At 42.9% G+C, this 16,975-nt stretch overlaps 1 protein-coding gene across 2 annotated transcripts in view; it reads left to right on the top strand.

Moving 5' to 3' along the window:
• Positions 1-16,975, top strand: part of TBL1XR1 (transducin beta like 1 X-linked receptor 1) — a 176,688-nt gene that overhangs the window by 130,125 nt on the left and 29,588 nt on the right. The gene's annotated exons all lie outside the window — the stretch shown is intronic.

Below are 16,975 nucleotides of genomic sequence, written 5' to 3'. Positions count from 1 at the left end.
ATCATACCCATTTTAGAAACATCAGCATTTCCATGCATAAAAGGTGTGCCTGGAAAGGTTCCTCCTTTCTTTGTCATTCTAAATAATTGAAATATATTTTAAAATGAGGATACATTTAGAATAGCAAGAATCATTAAATTAGGAAAATCATGAGAGTCGATTTACATTATCAGATCTAGACAGCTGATCATACTATGTTGACTGTAACGAGATAAATAGGTGTATGCAGAGGGGTGTCCAGTTGTATACAGCAGTATCACATAAAGTTCATGTATTGCTGTCAGCTTTCAGCACTTGCTGAACTCTTGGCCTCCAAGAAGTATACATTTTTAAATGTTGCAAATAGCATTATCTAATCTTTCAGTTACCCTGGATAGCCTCACCTTCAACCCATCAACATTTCCTGGGACTATATATGTATTTAAGAGGTGTTGTCCGACCTTGAATATTTTCCAAGAAAGTTGCACATAAAAGAGGCCCTTTTATGGCTTTTAATGGTAGCTTCAGGGACTGTGCTGATTTAACATAGAACTGTATCCTAATTAACCTGTAGCTCAGATAAACCATTTAATTAAGTACCTAAGTATAATGTCATTAAGAGACTTACTTCAGTGCAACTATTGGCAAATATTAGAAAAGTGAAAACAAATCCCTTATATTGTTTTAAAAAGATAACAATAGGCAGATTGTTGCTGTTAAGTGCACTTGAAATTTCCCAGTCTATGTTGAACTAAAATGTATTCTTGCCTAAAAAGAAAAGTATCGTTTAAGGATTGCAGGTGAGCACTTCTTATATATCCTACCTTTAAATCCCCTTCAAAACAGAAGAAATGCACACTCAGTAATAAGTATTACATAAAATATGATGAAAAATGCTTGAAGCTAATGAAAACAGTAAAATCACAGTTATGAGTGGGTTTTTTCCCCAATGTCTAGCTCTGTAATGTGAAAACAAATGTAGATGTGTGACAGATTAGAATTAACTCTGATTTATGTTTCTTTGAATATGTCTTGTGCTTCTAAGTAATTTTCTAGGATTGTTCTCAGACTTGAATATTTCCTTTGTTTTAAAATGAGCTACTCAGAAAGTGTGCTGTGAGGACAAAAGAATTTTTAAATTTTTCACGGTACCCTCGAGATACCTAACAGTTTGTCTTAATATGGAAATCCAGATTTTTACATCCCTCATACCGTATGAAACTCTGAGTTGTCAGAATATCTCTATACAATTCTAAATATACTGTAACTTGTCTGTCTGCCAGAATATCCAGGGGCCCACTCTCCTGGGTCACATAGCATATGACTTTGGGGAAGAGTTCAATAATTAACTACTGTTTTGCTCTAGGCAAAACCAAGAAATAGACTATCTGAAGCTTATTTTATAACAGAACTAAGGGCTATGGTAAGTGATTCTGGGGACTCAATGCCCAGCGTTGCGGCCAGTGAGGAGCTGACTATAATTTTTAGTTAGTCTTTGTTGTTGTTGGTTTTGTGATGTTTTTCTTTCAGGGCTCTAATTCTGTATCTTCAGAAAATTCCAAACTGGCTATGTCATAATACACTATACACTCAAATTGGCACAGAGAGATGGAGACTGCTGCCATAAAATAGGTCAGTAAAACTGAAGTGTGCAATACAAATATTTTACTGAGCTACGGGAAGAAAAGACCAGGAAGGGAGAAGTATGTTTTAATACTTATAACTGAAATTGTATTCTAGTGATTTTAAAGTAGTAGCAAAGCTTTAGAGATAAAAAGATAAAGATGTCAAAAGCCACTCATATTTTAGGCTGCTGGGAGGAAAATCAGCAGAGATTGACCACATGGGAAATCAGTAAGGAGGTTCATTAGGTAGAATTACAGGGAAATGGTTTAATGTCTTTTCACATTTGACATGTTATATCGATTCTTGAAAGCAGAAGAAGAAAAATTAAGTGTAAATAATACCAATGAGGAGTCGTGAGGGAAAAATGAAGAACTAGGGATACCCTTTCATTTTGAGAGATGCTGCAGTCTGTTACAACCAAGCCAGTTTTTTCGCAACAAGGTAAAACAAATCTTAAAAGAGATTGTCCAATCACAGACTTGTCAAAAGCTAGAAAAATCCTAGTGCCAATTTGTACCAAGGAATCTCTCAAGTGAGGATGTGAAAAACAAATGGGACACTTGGGGGCACTCAATAATGTAATCAAGGAAAAGACAACATTTTAAGGATTTATGAGAAGATGAAAAATATCCGATTTAATTTAAGTTAATGGCCAATAGATACATCCACAGAAAGACATATAATGTTTTCTGCATATATTACACTTTTAATGTGCATTGAATATGTATAAATCTTATAGTTATTATACAAATTAGTCATTCCTTGAGAGCCTCTAGAGGCACTATTTTTAACAGTTTTCAGTCAATCTGTTTTCTTGGTATGTTGATGCTGTTAGACATTCTCCATTGTAACTTGGGGAAAGCTTCTGGGAAGTCATCTTGTTGAGTAAACTGGCAGCTGGAACAACGTGGAGGAATATTGTACAGAAATGTAGATTAAGGCTTCGTGGCTGGGCTCTGTGTCTGCGTGGCGTCCCAGTGAAATCACCGAGTCGTCCATATACTATTCCTCGGAGCAGTAGGTTAGAACGTTTAAAATTTGTCGATCATTACTAGTTCACAATATTCTCTCTTGCATGCTTCAGGTACCCATGGATAGAGCTTAATTACAGCAATAAAGTTCTCTGATAATGACCCTGATCCAGCTGCTGTACCTTTTTAGTTTGTGTTTTGAGACCCTCTGTTGTCTGGGTTAATGTTAGTAATTCTCCTTCAAGTTCATCCATGTGGAGTGGAGACCAATGACATACTTCACCGTCTTTCAATATGATCTGGAAAACACACTCCTTTAGCCAGCAGAAATTTGATTGTGGTTTATAATAGACAATATGTGATCAAAGCGTTTTAATTAATGAAGAAAATGATGGTAGGATCTGTAACTGCTATGTGGATGGTGGGTATAGTTGCTGAAGCTAAAGTATAAGGTTAGTTTTTGAACTGTCAACTGAGATCAGTCAATCTTTTGAGGGATGGATTCTTCTTGTACCTTTTAAGTTTGTTTTAATATTGTATATTTTAAAGGCAAGTGTATTCCACAGCTGCAACTGTTTAGTTGATTTTTGGGGGGGGGAATGTAAAAGGCTTTTCAGCAATCTCACTGTTGGCTTACTACAGGTCCACAGTAATATTCTTACCCTGGGTTGGGCAAGTCTACCGTTAGAAACTGCCAAGTGCGGACACCTTACAAGCACACTTTTATAAAGAAAGGGCATAAGTTTTTTGTAAAACTTTACCTTCCTGTTTTAAGTTTCAAGTCCTGAGTAAGGGCACTTTTTAACAGTAGCAGAGTTGGTAGTGTTACACCAAAGGATATGTGAACACTTAGGTTATGACCCCCTGAAGTGTTTTAGCGCTTTCCCATAAAATTTGCTCTGAAGTTGGAACCTGGTTCTGAAAATGGAAATGTGAAAACGTTAATGTTTATTCCACTAAGAATTGGGGGGAACCATATCAGTCACAATAAGAAGCTTTCTCAACTTGATTTTACAGTCTCTGCTCTAAGCTAAACCTAGTTTGAATCTATTTTAAAGGTGAAATATGGTTGTTCCCAAGGCTTACTTAACAGCATTCCTAGTGCTTTGGCAGTCTCTTTGTAGATGTTTTAGGGATCCTTTATAAGTAATTGTGTGTACACTCCTAATAGTTACTGTTAGGGTTTCTGGTGAAGGAAGAAAATTAGAGATCACCCCTTTGAAGACGGGTTCCCTACATTTTGGGGATATTCCTGTTGTAGCCAAGGTACTGATAAGCTGCTTATGTATGAATGTGCTTTGCAAGGATACTTGGAGCATTCGCTGAGACTTCTCCTTTTACATTGTGTAGATCAGTGGTTTTCAACTTGTGGTCTGTGGATCTTTGGCAGTCTAGAGACTGATGGTTATGACCAATCAAAAGTATGTGAATACCCACACTTACCATTCAAAGAGGTCCACACCTCCATTCGAAATTTCCAAAGGCGTTCGCACCTCCATTTGAAATTTTTTAAAGGTCTGCAAGTGAAAAAATGTTGAAAACCACTGGTGTAGATAAACCTTAAAGATGGCTTTGGGAAATTACTTTGTATTTCACTGCCCAAGGCTCTTGGTAACTCATCCTAGCAGGTGTCAGCAGCAAGAGCTGCTGGAGTTTCACTCTCTCATTGTTATAGGTGCAGCTCATTACTTCACCTAGAGTATCAGGTAGGTGGAAGTTGTAGTAGTAAAGGTTAACTCCCTTACTACAGACTGATGTCATCGACAGGAAGTGGTCAGTCAACCAGTTTGGGTCAAGGGTTAGTTGTTACAATAAAGGCTTAATGAGAAGAAGGAATCTCCCTGCCTCTTCCTGAGATCCAGAACAACATATGGTGTCAGAAGTGGTGAATCCTGCCACCAACAGGAAATCAAACGGGTGATTCCCAACTGACAGATCTGACTCTAGCAGCAGCTGAATCCAGTGTAGACCAGAGCCAGGCGCCTCTACCTGCAGCAAAGCCCAGTACAGCACTGAGGCTGGCTACAGAGACCACACAAACACTCAAAGTTGTATCACCAAAACAGTTTGATTTCCAATCCCCTGGACTGTGGCCCTGTTGGATCAGACGTTTTAATTGCTTCAGGGAAGTGTCGGGCCTGGACAAACTGTTGGAAGTTTACCAAGTGAGTGCTATGGGAGATCAGGTGGATGAAATTCTGCTGTTGTTGCCTCTTACAAATTCAGAGAAAAAGCAATATGCTGCAGTGATAGAAGCATTAACTGATCATTTTCTGGGCAAAAGAAATGTGATTTTGGAACAAACTAGATTCAGTCTCCATAAGCAGGAGCCTTCAAAATCCGTAAACAGATTTATCACATCTTTGTATGTAATGGCCAAATCTTGCCAATATGGGGAGCTTAAGGAGGAGCTAGCCCTTAGTTTTGGGGCTTCATGATACAGAGCTCTCTCAAAGATTGCAGTTGGACCCTTATTTCACACTCCAGAAGGCTATCACATAGCCACACAGGCTCACTAATCAGAGGTAGTTAAACAGCAACAAAGAGAAATCAGGAGTGATTCTCAGTCCTCTCACGCATTAGTTGGTGCCATGCAGACTGTAAAGGAACTACAAACAAATAGAAACAGAACTGACGGACACAAAGGACACGGGAAACGGTCCCACCAGCACCCACAGCAGCAAACAATTGGGAAAGGAGGCCAGTGCCGCAGGTGTAGACAAACTCCAGAACGTATTCATGCTCAGTGTCCTGCTGCGGAAGAGATGCGTCTTTGTATCTTTAATGCAAAGATGACACTGAAACGGAAATGTAGAAACCAGGAAGTCTACGTGATTGGTAATCTTGCTGTGCCTTTACTTGGCTTACAGGCACTGCAACTTGTCTATCAACTAGATGAAATAGTGGACCAGAAATCCTTGGAGCAGTACTACAGAACCAAATACCCATCGGTCTTTTCTGGTCTGGGAAAAATGTCAGGTGAATATCAGATACGCCTGATATCAGATGAAAGCTGATGCCATTCCATATCCATTAACTACTCCAGGACAGGTACCTGTGCCACTGATGGACAAAATTAAAGAAGAGCTAACACATGGAGGAAATGGGAGTAATTACAAGCACTGAAGAACCTACTTCTTGGTGTTCTGGGATGGTGTTTGTGGCTAAACACAATGGTAAGCTTAGGATATGTGTTGACCTTGCACAGCTGAACAAGTGCGTATGCAAGTAAAAACATTCTTCATTCCACAGAACACACCTTGGCTTAACTTACAGGAGCTAAAGTTTTCACAAAATTGAATGCTTGGGCAGAGTTTTGCAGCTTCCCCTAGCCACTGAATCGTCCAAGCTAGCAACTTTTATTACTCTATTTGGATGCTATTGGTTTAAACTGCTACCTTTTTGGAATCTCATCGGCTCCTGAATTCTTTCAGTTTGAAATGTCACTGGTTATTGGATGGCCTAGAAGGTGTTCTTCGCCATGCCGATGATATTTTGATTGTTGGGACCACCATGGCACAACATGATGCGAGAGTGGATGCAATGCTCAGAAAACTCTGAGAAGCTGGAGCTACACTCAATAAAAAGTGCACCTTTGCTACTTCACAGCTCGTATTTGTTGGACATTGGATTATACCATACAGAAGCCAACCAGACCCATCAAAAGTTGCAGCCATCAGGGGGTTTCTAGAACACAAAATTGCACAGACTTTTCGGCATTGCCACATACTTGGGCCATTTTGTGCCAAATTTGGCTGCAATAACAAAGCCTTTAAGAGCCCTCTTAAGTGACAAAAACATATGGCTCTGGAGACTGCTACAGCAGGTAGCCTTCAGCAAAGTCAAATCTATACTCAGTTCTTCCCTGATACTGGTCCAGTATGATCCTACACGAGAAACTTGTATTGCAGCAGAGCTTCATTACATGGGTTTAGAGGAGTGTTACAGCAACCTCAGGAAGCGGGCCACTGGGCCCCTATTGCTTTTGTCTCAAGAGCGCTTGCTTCACCTGAAACTCGATATGCACGAATAGAAAAAGAAGCACTAGAAATTGCATGGACAGGTGAGCCTCTCAGAACTTTCCTTGTGGGCCTGACTTTTTCTTTACAAACTGATCACAAGTCACTTGGGTCTCTTTTAGGGAGACAAAGTTCTCGATGAACATCCACCAAAAATCCAGAGATTTCACCTCGGAATGCTGAAATTCACCCATGATATAGTACACATTCTAGGAAGAGAGTTACAAAAAGCTGATACTCTTTGTAGGGCAACATGACACTCCACTGGCTCTGGAAGAACTCCTCCAGGAGCGAGATGTTGTTGTTTACATGGATATCCATATTTGCTTCACTACAAATGAGACTTCAGGAAGCTCAAGAAGCTGATTCTTCTTGCTAAAGAAATACTGCTTGGAAGAGTGGCCTCAGATACTACTCAAGGACTGTGAACTGGCAAAGTACCAACAAAAGCGACTCAATCTTCATGTTGTCAGAGACATAGTCGTGTTCCACAACAGAGTACTGATACCTTCAACACTACACCGAGAAATCTTAGAGAAGGTTAATGATGCTTTCCAGACAGTTTGGTGGCCCTCCATCTGTGATGACGTACAGACCTTGGGTGGTCAGTTGTAAGGTTTGCGCTCAACACCGACGAGTCCACATGGAGCCATGCCTTAGGACAGACTTACCAGATCACCCGTGGCAAATGTTGGGAGCTGATTTATTTTCTTGAAAGGGTTCTGTTTGCCTTGTTTCCTATTACTTGGGGATGGTATAATTATAGAGCACCACAACAGAGTTATAATGGCATTGAAGAGCATATTTGCATGCCATGGCATACCTTCGGTTTTAAGAACTGATAATGGCCCACGACTTTTCTGGAGCCATGTACAACCCTCCCAAGTATGATCAATGACTTGGTTCCAAAACTTGTTGATCCACAGGAATTTTGTGAGAAAAACAGATAAAGTACTCTTGGAGATGGAATTATGATGCCAGGCATGCTTCAAGACGTACCTGCTCTTTCACCCCAGCAGGACGTTTGGACACCAGATCCACAGTCCGAGGCACCATCCAGGCTAGGGCAGATACCCCTTGTTTGTAGTGGGTAGAGACGCCTAGTGGTCTCCTCCATCGGACTCAAACGTTTTCATCAAATTCCACCTGTTATGTCTGGACATGCCTCAGTTCCGTTGAAGAGATTAGACCTGTGACTTAGTCTGGTCTAAATGACTAGATTTACCAATGTTTCTGCTTTGTTTAGGTTCCTTTTGTAACTGTGTATCAAGTTATCTCCTGAGAGGGGGGGGATACAGTAGTACTGGTCAACTTCGTTACTAAAGAGTGATGTCATTGACAGGAAGTGGTCAGTCAGCCATTTTGGGTCAGGGATTAGCTGTTACAACAAAGGCTTAATGAGAACAAAAAGTCTCCGTGCCTTTTTCTAAGATCCAGAATAACACAGAAGTGCCCCTTCCAGAACAGGAAGCTGGGACATAAGAAATCCTCCAGGCAACTCCTGCTTAGCACTCTTAATTGGTTCCCGAAAAACCAAGCGTTAAGCGAAACCAAAAGTTTTGACAAACCAAGATGGCGACCATGAGCGTTAAAACGAAACTTGCCAAGTGCTAAGTGGAATCGGGTACGAATGTAAAATGAGCGTTGTCATGAAACGGCGCTAAGCAAAACAGCACTAAGTGGGGGTTGCCTGTACTGGGCTCATGAAGGAAACGCAAGATTGTGTTTGTTTTGGTGTTATTGAATCTGAATCACAAGAAGGTATTATGTGTATACTTACATGCTTTTGTTGACTTGGGGTAGGTGGGTTTTCTTTTGAACCCACAACCTGATTGTTCTTTGCTTTAAAAAATAAAATAAAATTAAGCTTCTTATTGTGGACAGTAATATTTTTGACCTAGCAGTTACCCATACACGAAGTGAGCGGGGTTGAATTATTTTCATATGGGGGAGTACTTATGATCCACTTCGTTAATTATCTGTGAGTCATCTAGCCTCCAAAAAGGTCTTGACAAGATGAAAGCGTGAGTAGTTTTCTTTCATGTTGCATCTCAAGCACTACTCTGACATGGTTTAGGTTTTTTCTAAGTAACGTTATACAAAAGGTTCGAGCAGGCACAGAATACAAAACATTAAGATACTAAACAAGCAAAGGAAAACAAGGACATTCTTGAGTGCCAACTAGTGCCAAGGTGCTGTCAGACTTTGTTGACTTGACTTCAGCATGAGTGTTGTCAGTCACAGCCCAGTTATTTGTGTCTTCCATGAAGGAGATGCAGACCCTGGAGGATATCAGCAGCTGACAAAACTTTTTTTCAAATGGTCTGGATGAAGGGGAAGAGAGGAGACTCCTAAGCAGCATTACTGCTGAAAGGGGTTGGTCAGGTCAGTCCCAGGGCAGCTATAACTGTTGGGGCACCTTAGATGCTGTAACAACCCTCCTCTGCTGTCCTGTGTTTGACTAGCTTCGTGCACTCTGCCAGTTGATGCCCCGGCCAGTTTTTAATATTGCTTTCCTCAGCTCTTCTGGGTCTAGCTCTTTTCTTTTTCCCTCCACGGCACCCTGCATCATGGTGTTGGTAAGGGTGACCGGCCTTCTCGTGATGCCCAGGTTCCTTCATCGCACAACCTCCAACGACCGTTTGTAGGTTCCAGTTTCATGACTGATTTGCTGCTGGACTCAGTGTATGAGAAACATTTCAAATTCAAAGGGATTGGGGAAACGCAGGAGGTTTTGGTTTGTGACAAACATATAGCAGTCATGAGCGCGACAGCAACTACTGCTGCCCATATTAATTATTAACATATTTAATATTGGTCATTAATAATAACTATTAAGTGGTGTTGGTAAATACACATTTACAGCAGCCCCCGCCCCCACCAGTCCACTACTATTGGTATGTAAATGGTATCATTTGAAGAAATAAATAGTGGCCTGTCTGTAAACTCCGTTGAAAATCAGCTAGACTAGGAAAGGGTTTACTTTGTTCATTTTGAGAACACAGTTATTGTTTTGTGAAAAGAAAGAAAGAAAAGGTTTGGAATGCTGTCCTTCAATAAGAGCCCTTATCAAGTGTGTTCCCCACCCACCAATACTTTTTAATGCGTCAGGCCTTTTTTTCCTTCTTCATTGGCAGATCAGTCACTCTACAGTTCAGCTGTCGGCACTCCTACATTTCCTAGAAATTTAGAAAGTAAAGCAGACTAAGTACGGCCCTTCTGAAGCAGACTTCTTTTTAAGCAGTGGGTATTGATCCTGTGACACTTCTGTTATCCTGACTTTATTTCCATCGTACCAAATGACTGATGTAGATTTTATCAGATCCTTTGAAAAAAATATAGATTGCTGCAGGAGAGAAAATGGTAACAGTCCTTTTCTTACAGGCCTGATTTATTCATATTGCAAAGTAGAGGAATACTGTGGCATAAACAAATCTATTTGTAAATATATGTTCACTTTACAAAAATAGGTTAAACGTTTTTTAAAGTGCCAGAAGAAGAGATTTTTGAGGATATTTAGATGCATAATTCCCTAAATACCTTTAAAAATCCAGCACTAGATGTTTCTTTATGCCTAAGTCACATTTACAAAAAGGATTTAGGAGCCTAACTCCTGTTGATTGTCAGTAAGACTTAGAAATCTGTGCACCAAAGTCAGATTTGAAAATATTACACATCATTACCATTCAAAGGTGTTACTTTCAGGGGATATTTCCTGTCTTTTCTCTGAATTTACTGTACTGCTCTGATTTAATGTTGTCAGTCTTGGACTTGTGATTTTTGGGAGGGCCAGCCAGAAGATTAGAAAAAAGACTTGTATATAGTTAATATTAAATTGCAAATATTTAAAGAACATTTTAGTGAACACTTCTAAATTAAACTGAGCATCAGTAGGCAGCTAAGTGCATTCAGCTACCAAGGGATTTCATGTGAATTCCAGTTGTTTTTTGGTACTTATCTGTCTGTCTTTCCCATTATTTAAGGACAGTTCCAACATAAATAGCAAAGTTAATGTAGCATAAGTGCTGAAAATATATACTTATCTTACTCATTTTCCATGATTGTATAGAAATCCATGCAGGAAATGCATGGGAAATAAAATAAAGGAACATTAATACATTGAAGTCACTAAAAATTAGCCATCTTGTTTGCTTGCCTCTTTTATATTTTTTCCTCTTCTTTTACTCTTTCCACATCTTGCTTGTTCTTCAGTCTTCACTTGCTAAAGCAGCCAGCCACCATTTATGAGCTCTTCTTACTACTCTAAGTAGTAGTCCTGGGGCCTTTTTTTCACAGATTCACAAAAGCTTACGGCTGTTCTGCTGTTAGGGAGAACAGACTTCCCATGACTTTTAGCTTACCTAATTGGTGTTCATGTATATAGAGTTTTCTCCCAAGGAAAAAAACTAAGTTGAATAGCAAGTAGTGGGTGGGAGTTGATTTCTGTGTTGAGCACTTACATTGGTGGGGCTAGCTATTCCAGAATCAATTCTTAACTGGACGCACAGGATTTCAGCTTGTAGCGCAACCTTAGTAGCCTTGAAGCTGCTCAGATTTGTGCCCAGTGGTAACAGTTTTCAAATGATTACTTGAACAGTTAAGGTTGCTGGAGTTGAAGGCCATACCCAGCTACAACTCCCATGTCAGGAGGCATGGAGAGAGTTGACTTGGATTGGTGTTGGCTACTCTCCTGATGGTTCATCTGCAGCAGAGTAGCTGGCCAAGCTTGCTTTGCTGCTGCTTTAGGGTAGAAATGGACATCACCAAACCGAAGTGGACATGTCCTTCCACAGCTGATCTGCTTTACTGAGTGACATGCATGTTGCCCCTTGTCCTACATCAGGGGCCCAATGCAAGATAAGGGGTGATGTGTTCCCCTTGCCCAGGGATTCCCTGGGTTCCTCGCAGCCTCATGTGGAGTCCTTTGCTGACCTGTGCTTCACATGAAGGCACAGGTCAGCATAGGTCTCGGCTCAGGGTAGCACTGGAGCCAGGGGATCCCCATTGTCCCATGCCCTCCTGTGGGGACTTGTGCTAACCCGTGCCTTCGTGTGAAGCACAGACTGGCTTGGGTTATAGCAAGGAGCTAGTGCTGAACCAGCTTCGACTGGGCACAGTGGGCATTTATTCACCTACCTCTTTGTCCTGCAGCGCACCAGGGATATGCCACTCGATCAATCGAGTCTGCTCCATATGCAAGCTGATGCGGACTATGCTGCAGAGCGTGTGGTTTCTTAAGCAGCAAAATGCACATCAGCATGCAGAAAATGGCGGTGCGCTTTTGAACTAAAACCCCTTTGATGCATTTTAGTTCAAAAGTGCGCAGCTGCCATTTTCTCAGCGCTGACGCACATTTTACCACTTATACAACTGCAGGCGATGCAGTGCTGGGTGCTTGTCAAAGCGCCTAGCGCTGCAGCGCTTCCATGTGTAAAAATGCCCAGTGGGAACTGAGACCTAGTTCCCACTGTACACTCTCATGGGATAGGAGTTTCTCAAAGGAAAGATTTATGGCCCCTTGACTGCCTTCTGTGTTTACCTCCTCATCTTCAACTGCATTGAATTTACCCTCTAAATCTTTGTCTGGGGTTCCAAAATTCCTCTTTGCCCTTTGTTGCCTATAGGGCTTTTCAGCTACCTTGAAGTGGCCAAATTCAGTGGTAGAATGATTGTATGTGCTGATCTGGGGGTAACGAGTGATAAAGCTGTCTGTATCAGCTTTGAATTTATGCTGGAGAAAATGGATAATATACAAGGATCCTGAAAGACACCAAAGATTTCTGCAGCCTTTTTCCCGTTATAGATCTTTAATCTTTTAATGTCCTCATCAGGCAAATTGTGTGTTTATTTAACATAACATTACTTGAAAAATAAAGAAGTCCATGTTTCAGAAGTCTGTGTTACACTGCCACCTTTTGACAGTTATATTTGACAGCAATTCTCTTGTGGGACAAATGCCAGTAATTTTTCCTTATTTCACCAGACATCTTGCTGGAAAACAGTTTGAGCCAGCCTTGAGAAATTCTGACTTGCTTACTTGGCCAAGGTGACTAACACTTTTGACAGGCAAATTAAATATTAGTTTTACCTTATCTTTCGATTATCAGGGTAAAGGACAGATGGCAGACACATTTGTATGACAATTTTGCAATCCTGCTTTGAAGGTAGACCTTCACATATTAATAAGGCTATTCATCTGTTAAATATCAAAGATTTGTAGTCGTATGCGATTGCCTCATACTGTCTATTCTGTTTTTTGAAGCAACGCGATCTTAAAAATCAGTAACAGTGATAGGCATATAATAAGGAAATATTACCGTTATGAGTGTGTGTGTGTTACAGGGTACCTTTTGGAAACTACCCTTTATTCTGGTAGGTGAATGTTGTTTCCTTATCCATGTAACTCTTCCTCTTTAGCTAGTTTGAATCAGAGCATTATATATACCAGCTTTGATAAGAAAACATTGTTTTAATGTGGAAATTAATGCCTAGTAAGTCATTAAATACAGTAGGCCACATTTTTTGTGTGCAGCATGGTTGAAAACTATTTTCTATATTTTTATAATAAGCAAGCTGTATCAGTTTATTTACACCTGTTATAAATTTGTAAACTATTATAGCAATTACAAAGTTTACTTGCTTGTCTTGTAAGGCAAGACAACTAAGCTTTCAGCCAGGCCATTCTAGATATGTGTCTTCAATGTTTACCCAGAAACAACTGAACTCCCCACCTTTTATTTTCTTTTATATTTTTTACCTTTTCATTCCTAGTATGTTAATGACTTTAGTGACAGTAAAGAGGCTAAGAATTATTTTGGGGCGGGGGCGGGAAAGGTATTAACATCTCTTTAAAACCTGGATCTTGGGTGCTGTTAGCTAGCAATCCTTAAGCACTTAAATTTTTAGCATTGTTACTCCTTCAAAAGAAAGAGCTTTGTTAGTCTTCAATGTTACTAGTTAACCTGCCTTCAAAAGAGAGAGAAAGGAGTTCAGGAACTGCAGCTGAACTTCTTCATTTAAAAGAAAAAGGCCTAGAAAGAATGTTAAGTCTTTTATACTGTAGCAACCTTGTGACCCTGATCATGGGGGTTTTGGTTTAGATTTTGTGCTAACTCCTCCTCTTGGAGCTCTGCCTCCTGCGGCAGTAGCACTGAATGACCACACAACCATCCTATGTGTAGGAGCAGCAGCCTCAGGTTTTATTCCTGTTCTGTGAGGCAGAAGGCAGGGTGGGATGTTACGGTAGGACCTAGTGGTTCAGACAGAAATGACATTTGTGGGTGACAGCCTGTCTGGTCAGATGCTATGAACCTGACTTTCTACCTATTGTATTTACTAATCTTGGAGTAGAGTACTGATCTGAGACGGGCAGTGGCTCAACTCCGGCTTCAGCTCCAGGCTCAGGGGATAGAAACTTGCTTTTTTTATATTAAAGAAACTTGTTATTCTCAGTGTCATGGGGTGGGGCCGCTGGGGCGGCCGTGATCCCCCTTGTACCCGCTTACCGTGTCACATGGGCGACCTAGCACCCTCTTGTCACGCCCGCCACATCTTTGCTGGTATGGTTCTGTAAGGGAGGCTGCCTACGATTCCCTTGTCCACGGTAGTATGCTGGCACTATTCCCCGTCCCTTATAGGGTGACTCGGTGAACCCCAGCCTTAAGGGCTATGCGTGCCTCCTGCCTCCCCTTCAGCACGCCCCTAGCCTCGGAACTGTTCCTGGATGTTCTTAGGTCCTTGCCCTTCGGCGCCCCCCTCTGGCGCCCCTGGGCTTGTCTCACACCCGGCGCCCCTTCTCTGACGCCCCTGGGCTTGCTGGCCCTCTCGGGCCCGCTGGCAATACTCTTCCAATCAGGCTCAGGCGGCCTGAGCCTTACCTGGCCCCCTTGACCCTTTGGGGTCCTCTCTGGTCCACACCCCACTGGGTGTCTGACGGTTACATGCACCCGCTCCTGGGGCCTGTGCCGCACCTCTCGCGCTCGTTGCCCCCTCTGGGGCCTGTGCTGTGCCTCTCGTGCCCGAGGCTCAGGTGCCCCGTAGCCGTGCCTGGCCCCTGACCCTTCCTCTGGGTCATACGCCCTACTGGGCTTGCCCCCTCTGGGGCCTATGCTGCGCTTTTCACGCTCGTTGCCCCTTCTGGGGTCTATGCCGTGCCTCTCACGCCTTGGGGCTCAACCCCTATACACCGAGCGCCTCTACGGCGCTCGCTTGCCGTGCCCACTGTGGCACTAGAGTCCCCAGCACTATGGAGCCCTCTGGGACTCTCTCCTAGTCCTACACCTGGTTGGGGCTGAGGTGACCACAGCCGTGCCTGGCCTCCAGGACCACTGTCTTGGTCCCTTGCCCTACTAGGGCTTCTCTCTCGTCTCGCCCCACAGGGCAGGGGTCAACACCCCACAACACGCGCGCCACTGGCGCAAACAGCTGTGCCCGCCCGGCACCGCTAGCTATGCCCTGCTGGGCACCAGGAACCCCCATATTGTTGGGGAGCTCCCATGAGGCCTCCTCACGCCCCTACAGCCTCACCCGGTCCTCCGGTATATTGGTAACCAAACCCAAAGCCAAACGGCTGTAACATAAAGACAATAAGCCTCCAGGCTTGTAACTCAACTCAACAAACTATATGCCAGCCAGCTATAACCCATCATAAGCCCCTGAGCTTATAATACCAACTCCCACTCTATGCTGGCGCTCTCTCCTACCTCCATCAGGGTTCTCTTTACCCCTGCATCATTGCAGCCGGTCAGACTGCAACCATCGACCCGAGCTGCTCAGCTCTCCTGCAGAGCTCCTGCGGCTGCCAGAAGGGAACTGCTAGCTAGGCTTTGGCCTAGCTGTTTAGAAGGGCCTGGCCCTGCCCCTTTTGGTCATGTGACCAGCCAGGTTGCCCCAGCAACCCACATCTGTGCTGCTTCAGGGAGCTTCAGCAGCCCTATTCCTACTGCTAGTAGCAGGCACCCTGGTGCCCTGCTACACTCAGTCTGTGAATTAATCGTAGAATCATAGAAAATTAGGGTTGGAAGGGACCTCAGGAGGTCATGTTAGTCCAGTCTTCCGCACAGAGCGGGACCATCCCCATATATATCATCCCAGTGAAGGCTTTGTCTAGCCAAGTCTTAAATACCTCTAAGAATGGAGATTCCCCAACCTTTCTGGATAACCTGTTCTAATGCTTTACTACCCTCCTAGTGAGAGATTTCTTCCCGATATCTAACCTAAACTTCCCTTGCTGCAACTTCAGACCATTGCTCCTTGTTCTGTTGTCTGCCACCTCTGAGAAAAGTGCTCCAGATGTGGCCTCACCAGTGCTGAATAGAAGGGACTAATCACTTCCCTCAATCTGCTGGCAGTGCTCCTACTAATGCAGCCCAGTATGCTGTTAGTTTTCTTCGTACCAAGCCACACTGTTGGCTCATATTCAGCATACTGTCCACTTTAACTCCCAGGTCATTTTCTGCAAAGCTGCTGCTTAGGCCAGTCGATCCCCAGCCTGTACTGGTACAAAGAATTGTTCTATCCTAACCACAGGACTCTGCACTTGTCCTTATTGAACCTCATGAGATTTCTTTTCGTCCAATCCTCCAATTTGTTGAGGTCTCTCTGAATCTTAGCCCTACCCTCCAGCATATCTACTGCTCTCCCCAGCTTGCTGTCATCTGTGAACTTGATAAGGGTGCACTCTATGCGATCTTCCAGGTCATTGATGAAGATACTGAACAAAATTGGTCCCAGGACCTACTCCTGGGACAGTCCACTTGATAGCACCTAGCTAGACTTCGAACCCTTTCAGTCCAGTAATCCAGCCGGTTTCCTATCTACCTTACAGTCTATTCATCTACCCTGTACTTCCTTAGCTTGCTTCCAAGAATGTTGTGGGAGGTCCTATCAAAAGCCTTGCTGAAGTCAAGGTATATCATGTCCACTGCTCTTCCTGCATCCACAGAGCCACTCATCTTATCATAGAAGGCAGCCATGTTGGTCAGGTATGACATCCTTGGGGAATCCATGCTGACTGTTCCTGATCACCTCCAAGTGCTTAGAAATGGAGTCCTTGAGGACACACTCCATGATTTTTCATGGAGGGGGAGGTGAAGCTGTGACCAGTCTATAGTTCCCCAGATCTTCCTTCTTCTGTTTCTTAAACATGGGCACTATATTATCCCTTTTCCAAGCATCTGGAATTTCTCCCAGTCATGACATTTCAGAGATAATGGTCAGCAGCTCTACAGTCACATCAAACAACTCCCTCAGCATCTTTGAGTGCATTGCATCCAGCCGCGTGAACTTTCTGTTCAACATCTTCATCAGTGACTTGGACCAGGGGGTAAAAAGCACCCTGTTCAAATTTGCTGATGACACTAAGATGTGGGGGGACGTGGG

Source organism: Crocodylus porosus, unplaced genomic scaffold (assembly GCF_001723895.1).
Source record: "Crocodylus porosus isolate Cpor-Errol unplaced genomic scaffold, CroPor_comp1, whole genome shotgun sequence".
NCBI lineage: Eukaryota > Metazoa > Chordata > Crocodylia > Crocodylidae > Crocodylus > Crocodylus porosus.
Note: the sequence above shows the minus strand (reverse complement) of the source record. Positions and strands in the feature narration are given on the sequence as shown.